Below are 12177 nucleotides of genomic sequence, written 5' to 3'. Positions count from 1 at the left end.
GAGGAGAGGACACCCCTGGAGAGCGGTTCCCTCTCTCAGTTGGGGGCTTTATGAGATCTGGCACGTGGCTTCCTGTGGGTTCTTGGAGGTGCACAATATAGGGGACACAAGTTGCATGGTCACCCAAGGACAAAGTGAGCACCGTGGGGCTTAGCAGGCCACCCCAACCAGTGCGCAGGTGTACACCTTGGAAGCATGCTGTATGGACCAATTGTTACGTGGAGAAGGCATAGGCGTGATTCCCAGTGCCTCATAACAGTGTCAGATTACGTGGTGCTGCATTGCCCATAGTTGTGGGCGCGCCACATGTGGTGCGTTACGCAGTCAGTGGACTGAGTTGAGTAGAGCCACAGACAGTTTGGGTAATCGTGTGGTGGAGGGCAGAGTCACCTACAGTCATGGTCAAACCAAAACCGATGCAGCCGCCACCGTCCACTGGAGGGGAAATGCTACTTCCCACCACCACTGCAGGTGACCATGCTGTGACCCTCCAACAAATGAACGAGACCTTATGGGCCCACTATACTCAATTTGACAAGCTACTACAGGTCATTCTAGACGCCAAGGCAACCCTGGAGGGAAAAATATACTCAGTGGCACTGGAGGTAAACCTACGTAGGGTGGATCACCGTGAGTTAGCGGACAGGGTGTCTGACAACGAAACCACACTCACAACAGTTTGACCCAAAATCAAAGAACTACAGAACCAGCTGCAGCGGTTGGAGACAGAGGCATCATCAGAGGGCAGGTCGCAGAGAAACAACGTCCATTTTCTGGGGTTCCCGGAGCGAGTCGAGATGCCCAACGCTGAGGCATTCTTAGAGCAATGATTGAAGGACACGGTGCTGGCAAATAATGCGTCACCCTCTCTCACAGTCGAACATGCTCACCAGATCCCGGGCAGACCACCGCGGCCGGGGGCTCCGCCCAAACCCTTAATAGCACAGTTCCACAATTTCTGCGATTGTGACATGATCCTCCAGAGATTCAGATCCCAGGGCCCTTAGCAGTTGGACAACAAAAATATTACCGCTTACCCCGACTACACCATGGAGGTGCAACGCAAGCGTGCATCCTTCACGAAGGTTAAACAACTTCTGCGTGAGTGCAATATTACCTACTCTTTGCTGTTCCCAGCATGACTCCGGGTGATAGACGGGGGAAAACTCACATCTTCCCATCCCCGGAAGACGCATTGACTTGGTTACACGCCAAGGGCCTGGATAAACCACACTGTAATGAAGCCAAACCGGATGAATGGATTACACCCCAATCTCGGCGCAAGAAGAAATCTGGAATCACATCACACCCATCCAGGGCACAAGCGGCCGAGAGCCAAGCACAGGCCTTGATAGAAGCTAACCAGCTTGTATCAAATCAGTATGCCATCTGTCGCGAGGACAAAAACATGGACTCGTCGCAGGGCCGCTCCAGTGTCTCCACGACCCTTTTACACTTGGCCCAAAACTGACTCCACGCATAGCAGATGACCTCTAAATTCGCCCAACATCTGTGGTTCTTGGTGTATCATCCTGGTCCCAAGGTCTAGACCAAAGAATTTCTGGCTGCGCAGGAGGCATGGAAACCGGTCTGGCACTCAGCGAAAGGCTCGGTGAGACGCAGCATTTCACCCCGCTGTATCCACTTACTAGCCTGCTCGGTGCCGCCTCCGAGGCCTGACACCAAGACATTGGCACAACGAATGGCTATGCAGACAGGAGAGAATGGGCGAGACGTTTATTCAAATCGGGATGAAACCTACAAGAATTCAACTCCTTTCACCTACGCCCCTTCACCCCCATGGGTTCCCGAATGGACACTGTTCGAACCATTGTTAATAGCGGCATCCATTGTGACTACAGGCAGGCATAGCCCAGTAAGTTTGCACTCTGTTTATTGTTACTATTCTACAACATACTCTTTGACACCGACCAAGCTGCAACAGGGAAGGGGGGGAGGAACACATGGGTAGTGGAGATCTGATTGTAACAGCGATTTCCATAATGACTGCGACCCAGTGTAACACACCAATAGACCATACACTGCCTCACAATCTCGCAAACACATGAGTACTGACAACTATCATGTATTTACGTGGAGCGTGAGAGGCATGGCCAATTCCACCAAACACAGCAGGATATATGCAGACCTCAAACGTCACAGAACCCACATTGCGATACTACAGGAAACGCACCTCAAAGCAGCAGAACTACACACCCTTAAAACCAAATGGCACAACGATGTCAGCATTCACCAAAGGGGTATTGGTGTGGGTAGATCCAGAGGTTCCATACGAGGTGGGGCACTTCACGGTAGATGCCGATGGCCGTTATGTTCTATTGGAGGGTTCACTAGATGGCAAGCCACTATCAATAGCCGGGCTATATGCTCCCAATTCGAAACAGAGTCACTTTCACTTATCAACCAGGCCTACAATCTTGCGGGACCCAACAACCAATATCATATGAGGAGGCTACCTAAACTGCGTGCCAGATATAGACATGGATCGGTCCCATCCACCACTAGACGGCGCTGCCAGCAGAAAAATATCACATGTGCTGGCAACGTTAGATGTCCGATAGGGGACTCTGCGATGTGTGGGGTCCCCTCGATAGGGAATACTCCTTCTATTCCCCAGTTCATAGATTACACACCCTCATAGACTTGCTTCTCAGCTCTATTGGACTGGCTTGTAATGTCACTGAGGCATCCTATTTGGCTAAAACACTGTCAGACTATTGCCCACTGATGGCCTCCATGCAACGGGGTAGAATGCGCGCCCGCATACCCACTTGGCGCCTGCAACCAGAGATGCTGTTGAACCTTCCGTTTTGCCAGGAAATGGCCGGGTACATCTACAAATATTTCGAAATAAATGGAGGGACGGCCATGTCGCGCGCAGTAGAATCGGACACCCACAAAGTAGTGGTGAGAGGCCACTGTCTGTTTGCCGTGGGAGGCGTGTGGCACACATTGTCCCGCGAGTTGACACTACTAGAAACAGACCTACGCAATGTGGAATGCACAGTAGCGCAGGGCATGCTTGGCCCAGACGCCCTTCACGAACCACGAACACGAAGAAATCAGGTGGACATGCGCTTGCGGAAATATGATTACCGACATTACATTGCTAGGACACATTCAGAAGGTGATCGCACCAGCAGGTTACTAGCTTGGTTAAGGTACTGCGTTCTCCCATTGGAGCCATAAGGCTTGACTCCAGGATAGTGGTTAACACGCAGGCAGATATAAACAATGCCTTTAAGCAATACTACAGCAGATTATATGAGGCTAGACCCAAACCCTCAGCTGCACAGGTAGCAGACTTCTTTCACTCACTTCCTCTTGCTCATCTCTCTCCACTACAACAGATGGAGTTAAAGAAACCCATAGATGCAGAAGAGATTCAGTCGCATTGCGACAATTAGCTTGCAACAAGGCTCTTGGTAGCGATGGTCTACCGGTGGAATACTACCACACCTTCACTGCGCAGATACTCAAACCATATCTACATATGCTACATGAAGCACAAACAAAAGGGCAGCTCGCAGACTCTCAGCGTGCAGCATTAATAGTATTCTTAGCCAAAACCAGGTCGGGACCTCCTAGATGTGCGGTAATACAGGCCTTTATCGCTGTTGAACGTGGACTGCAAGCTATTGGGCAAGATTCCTGCGAATCGACTGCTCCCACTGATGCCGCACTTGGTACACGAAGACCAATCAGGGTTTATACCCAGACGAAACACCTTCCTAAATATTAGACGCCTTTTGCGGCTCATGTGAGATGCTTTGGAGTTGGAACACAATAGGGTTGCGGTATCCCTAGACATGAAGAAAGCTTTCAACACTCTCGGATGGCCTTTTTTAAGAGAAGCCCTGCGGAACATGGGAGTCGGCCACGTATTCCTGACACGGATTGGTATTCTGTACTCTAACCCCACAGCTAGGATTAAAACGGGCAAGACCATCTCAGAAAGTTTCCCTATTGGGCTGGGCACTAGGCAAGGATGCCCATTATCACCGCTGCTGTTTGCATTAGCGATCGAACCCTTGGCAGCTCAGCTCAGACAACGGGCACAACAGTGGGGCTTACCTGATGGCGGCAGACAACAGATCATATCTCTCTACGCGGATGATGTGCTGATATATTTACACAAATGCACATCATCACTACCGGACCTTTTGCAGCTATTGGATCACTTTGGGGACCTATCTGGCTTACACGTGAACTGGTCAAACTCTTGCCTGTTCCCATTGACCCTGGTCCCAGAGGAATTAAGATCTATGCTCACAAAGCATAGACTACCTTTTTGCTATACCACATTTAAATATCTAGGTATTCAAATATACCATAATGCAGCTGACTGAATGGAAGGAAATTTAGGACACACTGTCAGATCGATTAGGGGCTCCCTAACATTCTGGGGCTCGCTACCGCTATCACCTTTGGGTAGAGTAGCGATTGCGAAAATGATAATACTCCCACGACTACTATACTACTTCACAGCGCTTCCAATAGTTATCCCTCGGTCCTTTTTTAAAATGCTAAATAGTTTGCTGATAGACTTAATATGGGGAAACGGCCGCCGGCGAGTTGCACTCTCTGAAACATACTTACAGCTTGGTCAGGGGGGTCTAGGCACACCGAATTATGAGTTGCACTATGCGGCAGCGCAACTTCAATGGCCATTACAATGGATACAGAACCTCCCCGGCACAAAGACACGGTCGGTGCACGACAGCTTGGGTCACTCAAATGTACTGCTGTGGCTACAGGACCACACTAGCTCTCCACGCGTAAGAGCATTCTTATAATCGTAGCTGATAAGTGTGGGCATCACTACATACTAAATGGGGGCTCAATCACACCTTACTTGCCCAGGATTCCACTACTGGACGTCCAAGAGGTGTGCACGCCCTTGAATCATGGCCAGAACTGGGCATACAAACAATTGGGGATATATTTAAAGAGGGTCGCATTATGTCATACAATGAACTCGCAGATGTGCATGATGTAGGTCCAGGACGGTTCATAACCTACTGTGCATTGCAACAAATCACACGTAGAGTCTGGCGTTACGGGGACAATGAACCCATAACCTCACCCCTATTACACAATCTGTTAGCGGGCCTTGGATCTCACTACAATATGTCTCAGTTGTACAGTATCCCAATTGGGAACCCTGATGATGCTCAAATCAGAGTGAGGACGAGATAGGAAGGGATTCTCCCAACACCGTTGTCACAAGCGGCATGGATTATTGCGCTCAGCATGATAAAAGAGGTGTTGCGTAATCCATGACTTGGCTATACTCAGTTAAACCACTTACACCAAACTTATTTATCCCCACACCGGCTCCAGCGCATGTGCCCCCATACTACTCATGAATGCCCACGGTGCGGAGAGCCGGATGCTACCTTTTACCACATGACGTGGGCCTGCCCACCAGTTCTACGGTCCTGGCATGAAATAACTTCCTTAACAGCTGAACTGGTAGAACACTCATTATCTCCTATGCCCGAATCCTGTCTACTGGGGCCTGCACGAGGACCAAAAAGGGGAAACAGGTACACTGGTGCATAGATATGGCGTTCGTGCTGTTTAAACGCCTTCTGGAAATGCAAGGGAAAGCACTGAATACACCGGACGCATCGATGGTTGGTTGACCTGTTGAAATGGGCAAGGGCGGAAGCACAGGTTCTCCACTCACTCCAAAACAGGGGGGTGACGATAAAAGGATTAGGAATATGGTATTAATTAATAACTTCAATGGAGGCCAAGAATAACACCCGCTCCCCTGAACTCACAAGGGACGGCACCAGGCATGAAGGGCTTACACACTAGAGACATTGTTAGAAATGGGGTTTTTGGTTGGCAGTCAGGTTACCCTCTGTCCAAGCAAAAGCCCTCACTCTAGTCAGGGTAAGTCACACACTATCCAAGATTATCCTGTGCCCACCCTCTGGTAGCTTGGCACGAGCAGTCAGGCTTAACTTAGAAGGCAATGTGTAAAGTATTTGTGCAATAAATCATACAATACCACCATATAGCACCACAAAAATACACCACACAGTGTTTAGAAAAATATATAATATTTATCAGGATAATTGTAGGTCAAAAAGAATAAAGTTGCAATGGAAAATTGTAGAAATATCACAGGGAAGTGATAAAAGTGTCTTAAGTCTTTAGAATGTAACAAAAGTCTCTTTCAAGCACAAGTACCTGGTTAGGAGTGGAAAAATCTCCTCGGAGGGCCACAAGAGAAGAGGTGCGTGGAAAAAGGGTGTGTGCGTCGATTTCTCCCCAGCACACACGGACTTGCGTCGTTATTTTCCACGCGGGGAAGTCGGGCGTCGTTTTCCGGCGCGTGGACAGTCTCTTTCTGTGGATCGCGGGGATTACCAGATGTCCCGGGTCTGTGCGTGGATTCTCCTGCTTGTTCTCCGGCTGTGCGTCGATCTGCGGGGCTGCGCGTCGAATTTACGAACTCACGGCAGGCGTCGCGTCGATTTCTCCTCGAGACTTCGATCTGCGGGGCTGCGCGTTGAAATTACGATCTCACGGCAGGCGTCGCGCCGATTTCTCCTCTAGAGGTCGGGCGGCGTTGTCCTTGCGAGGCCGTGCGTCGGATCTTCGATCGTCCCAAGAGCGTCGCGTCGATCAGCGTCGGTGTGCGGCGTTTTTCTCGCCGCGAAACAAGCTGTGCGTCGAAATTTTCGGCGCACGGAGCGTCCAAGTAAAAGAGAGAAGTCTTTTTGGTCCTGAGTCTTCAGGGAACAGGAGGCAAGCTCTATCCAAGCCCTTGGAGAGCACTTTCACAGCCAGACAAGAGTTCAGCAAGGCAGCAGGGCAACAGCAAGGCAGCAGTCCTTTGTAGAAAGCAGACAGGTGAGTCCTTTGAGCAGCCAGGCAGTTCTTCTTGGCAGGATGTAGTTTCTGGTTCAGGGTTCTTCTCCAGCAAGTGTCTGATGAGGTAGGGCAGAAGCCCTGTTTTATACCCAAATGTGCCTTTGAAGTGGGGGAGACTTCAAAGAGTGGCTAAGAAGTGCACCAGGTCCCCTTTCAGTTTATTCCTGTCTGCCAGGGTCCCAGTAGGGGGTGTGGCAGTCCTTTGTGTGAGAGCAGGCCCTCCACCCTCCCAGCCCAGGAAGACCCATTCAAAATGCAGATGTATGCAAGTGAGGCTGAGTACCCTGTGTTTGGGGTGTGTCTGAGTGAATGCACAAGGAGCTGTCAACCAAGCCCAGCCAGACGTGGATTGTAAGGCACAGAAGGATTTAAGTGCAAAGAAATGCTCACTTTCTAAAAGTGGCATTTCTAGAATAGTAATATTAAATCCGACTTCACCAGTCAGTAGGACTTTGTATTACCATTCTGGCCATACTAAATATGACCTCCCTGCTCCTTTCAGATCAGCAGCTGCCACTTCAACAGTGTATGAGGGCAGCCCTAATGTTAGCCTATGAAGGGAGCAGGCCTCTCAGTAGTGTGAAAACGAATTTAGGAGTTTTACACTACCAGGACATATAACTACACAGGTACATGTCCTGCCTTTTACCTACACAGCACCCTGCCCTAGGGGTTACCTAGGGCACACCTTAAGGGTGACTTATATGTAGAAAAAGGGGAGTTCTAGGCTTGGCAAGTACTTTTCAATGCCAAGTCGAGGTGGCAGTGAAACTGCACACACAGGCCTTGCAATGGCAGGCCTGAGACAAGGAAAAAGGGGCTACTTAAGTGGGTGGCACAACCCGTGCTGCAGGCCCACTAGTAGCATTTAATTTACCAGCCCTATGCACATAAAGTGCACCTTACTAAGGACTTATAAGTAAATTAATAGTCCAATCAGGTATGATTCCAGGTTACCATGTTTTAAGGGAGAGAGCATATGCACTTTAGCACTGGTTAGCAGTGGTAAAGTGCGCAGAGTCTATAAACCAGCAAAAACAGTGTCCAAAAAATGGAGGGAGGCAGGCAAAAAGTTAGGGGTGACTACCCTAAGGCTGTCAGGTCTAACATGTGTCCCCCCAGCTGAAAGTGGGGAGAGCTACCCGACCTCCTGGGAGCTCTCATCGCTAAGGCGGAAGTACCTGGAGAGACCATCAGCATTGGCGTGGTCAATCCCTGGGCGATGTTCCACCGTAAAGTCCATCCCCTGTAGGGAAATGGACCACCTCAAGAGTTTTGGATTCTCACCCCTCATCTGCATGAGCCATCTGAGGGGCCTGTGGTCTGTCTGAACCCGGAAGTGAGTCCCAAACAGGTAAGGTCTTAGCTTCTTCAGTGCCCAGACCACAGCAAAAGCTTCTCGTTCAATAGCACTCCACCTCTGTTCCCGTGGTAATAGCCTTCTGCTAATAAAGACTACCGGTTGATCTCTGCCCTCCTCATTCAGCTGTGCTAGGACTGCCCCTATGCCATGCTCTGAAGCGTCTGTCTGCACAATAAATTCCTGGGAGTAGTCAGGGGCCATGAGTACGGGGGCCGTGCACATGGCTTCCTTCAGGGCGTCAAAGGCTTTCTGACAAGCCTCTGTCCAATTCACCAACCTAGGTTGCTTCTTGGAAGTGAGTTCTGTCAAGGGTGTTACAATGGTACCATAGCCCTTGACAAATCGGCGGTAGTATCCTGTGAGGCCTAGAAAGGCTCTCACCTCCGTCTGTGTTCGGGGTGGTTGCTAGGCCTTGATAGTTTCAATCTTGGCCTGGAGTGGCTGCACCTTGCCACCACCCACTAGGTGTCCTAAGTACACCACGGAACCCTGCCCAATCTGGCACTTACTGGCCTTGATGGTCAGGCCTGCCTGTTGCAGGGCCTGAAGCACCTCCTTGAGGTGAAGCAGGTGTTCCTCCCAGCTGGAACTGTAGACAGCTATGTCATCCAGATAGGCTGCACAGAAGGCATCCTTGCCAGCTAGGACCCCGTTAACCAACCGTTGGAAGGTAGCGGGGGCATTTTTCAACCCAAACAGCATCACCCGGAACTGGTAATGGCCATCCGGGGTTGAAAATGCGGATCTTTCCTTGGCCCCCTCAGTTAGGCCGATCTGCCAGTACCCTGAAGTAAGATCAAACGTACTCAGGAACTGGGCAGCGCCTAGCCTGTCCACGAGCTCATCAGCTCGGGGGATGGGGTGAGCATCAGTCCGGGTGACTGAGTTGAGACCCCGGTAGTCCACACAGAACCGGAGTTCTGGCTTCGCACCTGGGGCAGTAGCCTTATGGACCAATACCACTGGGCTGGCCCAGGGACTACTGGATTTCTCAATGACCCCTAGAGTCAACATCTTGGAGACCTCCTCCTTGATGCTGGCCTTCACCTTATCCGACAACCTGTAAATTTTGTTTTTCACAGGGAGACTGTCACCGGTGTCAATATCATGAACACAGAGGTGAGTCAGCCCAGGAGTAAGGGAGAACAGGGGGGAGAACTGCTCCAACAGCTCATAACAGTCTCCTTTCTGATTTAGAGTCAGGGAGTCAGACAGAATGACCCCGCTTACTGACCCATCACCTTCTTGGGCAGAGAGGAGGTCGGGGAGGGGTTCACTCTCCTCTTCCGTTCCTTCATCTGTGACCAGAAGCATGTTGATCTCCGACCTCTCAAAATGAGCTTTTAGTCGGTTCACATGGAGCACCCTTAGGGGATTCCTAGGGGTTTTGAGGTCCACTAGGTAAGTGGCCTCCCCTTTCCGCTCCTTTATTTCAAATGGGCCAGACCAGTGATCCTGGAGAGCTCTGGGCTCTACTGGCTCCATTACCCACACTTTGTCTCCAGGTTGAAACTCTACCAGGGTGGCCTTCTGGTCATACCATTGTTTCATCACCTCTTGACTGGCCTCAAGGTTATCTTGGGCTTCTTTCCAGAAGCGGGTCTTCTGGTTGCGGAGGGCCAACATATAGCTGACCACATCCTGAGGGGGTGTCTTTGGAGCTTTCTCCAATCCCTCCTGGACAATGCTTAAGGGTCCCCTGACAGGGTACCCATAGAGAAGTTCAAAGGGACTGAACCCTACCCCTCTCTGGGGGACCTCTCTGTAAGCAAAGAAAAGGCATGGTAAGAGGACGTCCCACTTACGCCTCATGGCCTCAGGGAGGCCACCAATCATGCCTTTCAGGGTCTTGTTGAATCTCTCCACAAGACCATTCGACTGGGGGTGATAGGGTGTGGTGAACTTGTAAGTTACACCACACGCATCCCACAGAGACTTCATGTATGCAGACATGAAGTTAGTGCCTCTGTCAGACACTATTTCCTTGGGGAATCCCACACGGGTAAATATCCCCATCAGGGTTCTGGCCACCACCGGTGCAGTTACTGTCCTCAGAGGGATTGCCTCTGGGTAACGGGTGGCATGGTCCACCAAAACCAGGATGAACCTGTTGCCTAAGGCAGTTTTGGGGTCCAAGGGACCAACAATGTCGATGCCCACCCTTTCAAAGGGGGTGCCAACGACAGGAAGTGGAATCAGGGGGGTTTTAACCCTTTTTCCTGCTTTACCACTGGCCTGGCAGGTAGGACAGGATCTGCAGAACTTGTCTGAGTGTGTCCTCATTTTGGGCCAATAAAAGTGGGTGACAAGCCTGTTAAAGGTCTTGCCCTGCCCCAAATGTCCTGCCAGGGGAATGTCGTGAGCCAGACCCAGTAGGAAGGTTCGGTAACATTGGGGGACCACCAGCATACGTGCTGCCCCAAAGCCCGGAACCTTAGGCTCACTGTAGAGGAGATCATTCTCCCAATATAGGTGGTGATCGCCAGAGGCGTCGCCGGCTGCCTGGTTTGAGGCTTGTTTCCTCAAACCTTCTAGAGTGGGACATTCTTTCTGCGCCTTGCAGAATTCCTCCCTGGTGGGTCCACCCTCAACTTGCCAGCCAGCAAGCTCAGGTAAGTCACCTAGGGCGGCAATGTCTTCCCCAGTTGGCTCGGAAGCCTCCTCCTCAGGAGCCCCGTCAGCCACTGTGGGAACAGCTGGGGCCGGTTTCCCGCACCCCTGGTCCCTCCTCCTGGCAGCTCTCTGGGCCATCGTTCCAGGCTCCAGATGCCCTTCACTTCCCTCTCGGTCAGCCATGGACCGTGTGGTCATGCAGACCCACTCAGGTAACCCTAACATCTCCAGGTGAGACCTGAGCTCCACTTCTTTCCAAGCAGTGTGCTCAAGGTCATTGCCTAACAGACAATCTACAGGCATGGCAGGACTCACAGCTACTTTCAGAGTACCAGAGACCCCCCCCCACTCAAAGGGAACCAGAGCCACCGGTAGGTGACTCTCGCGATTGTCAGCGACTCTGACCTGGTGGAATGTATTAGGTACTATCTGCTCTGCTGACACCAGCTGACTCTTGATAGTAGTCATACTGGCTCCTGTGTCACGCAGAGCCTCCACCCTCTGCCCATCAATGGTGACCCACTGCCGGTACTTGGAAGTATTTCTGGGCATGTGGGCCTTGGGCACCATTTCTCCTTCTCCCAGGGACACTAGGGAAATCTCTACCTGCTCCCCAAAGCTAGTTGGGTCCATCTCCCCCCCGAGTGCTACACTAGTCAACCCAGGTGCCTGTCCGGTAGTGGACGGTGCCCTCTTGGGGCACTGTGGATCGCCTTTGTAGTGACCATATTGGTAACACTCCATGCATTTGGGGCTAGATTTTCCTGACTTGTCAAATGTCCCTGGCTTTTTCCCAAATTTGGAAAAGGAAGGGTTGCCACCCCCTCCCTGGGAATTCTTTTGGGGGCCTTTAGAGAGTTCCTTATCTGTAAGTTTATCTCCCCCCTCTTTCTTCTGTTGGGAACCCTGACCACCTTTGTGGGAGTCCCCCCCAGGTACCTTTCTGGACACTCTGGTGCTAAACCAGAGGTCCGCCTCCTCAGCAAGCTTCCTGGGATCAGTCAGCTTACTATCCACTAGGTGCTGGCGCAAATCTGTATAAGTAACATTAAGCATATGCTCTCTCAGGATCAAGTCATATAAACCTTTATAATCTGCTACTTTGTTGCCCCGCACCCATCCATTCAGTGCCTTACCAGAGAAATCAAAGAAATCTACCCATGTTTGTGTGGTTTGTTTGGTGCTGTCCCTGAACCTCTGACGGTATCCCTCAGGGGTCAGCCCAAACTTGGCAAGTAAAGTGGCTTTCTGGAGTGGGTATGTGTTTTGATCCGGTGGATCCAATGTGA

This window comes from Pleurodeles waltl, chromosome 6 (assembly GCF_031143425.1).
Source record: "Pleurodeles waltl isolate 20211129_DDA chromosome 6, aPleWal1.hap1.20221129, whole genome shotgun sequence".
Classification (NCBI taxonomy): Eukaryota; Metazoa; Chordata; class Amphibia; order Caudata; family Salamandridae; genus Pleurodeles; species Pleurodeles waltl.
The sequence above is the reverse complement of the archived record's forward strand: the minus strand, read 5'-3'. Positions refer to the sequence as shown.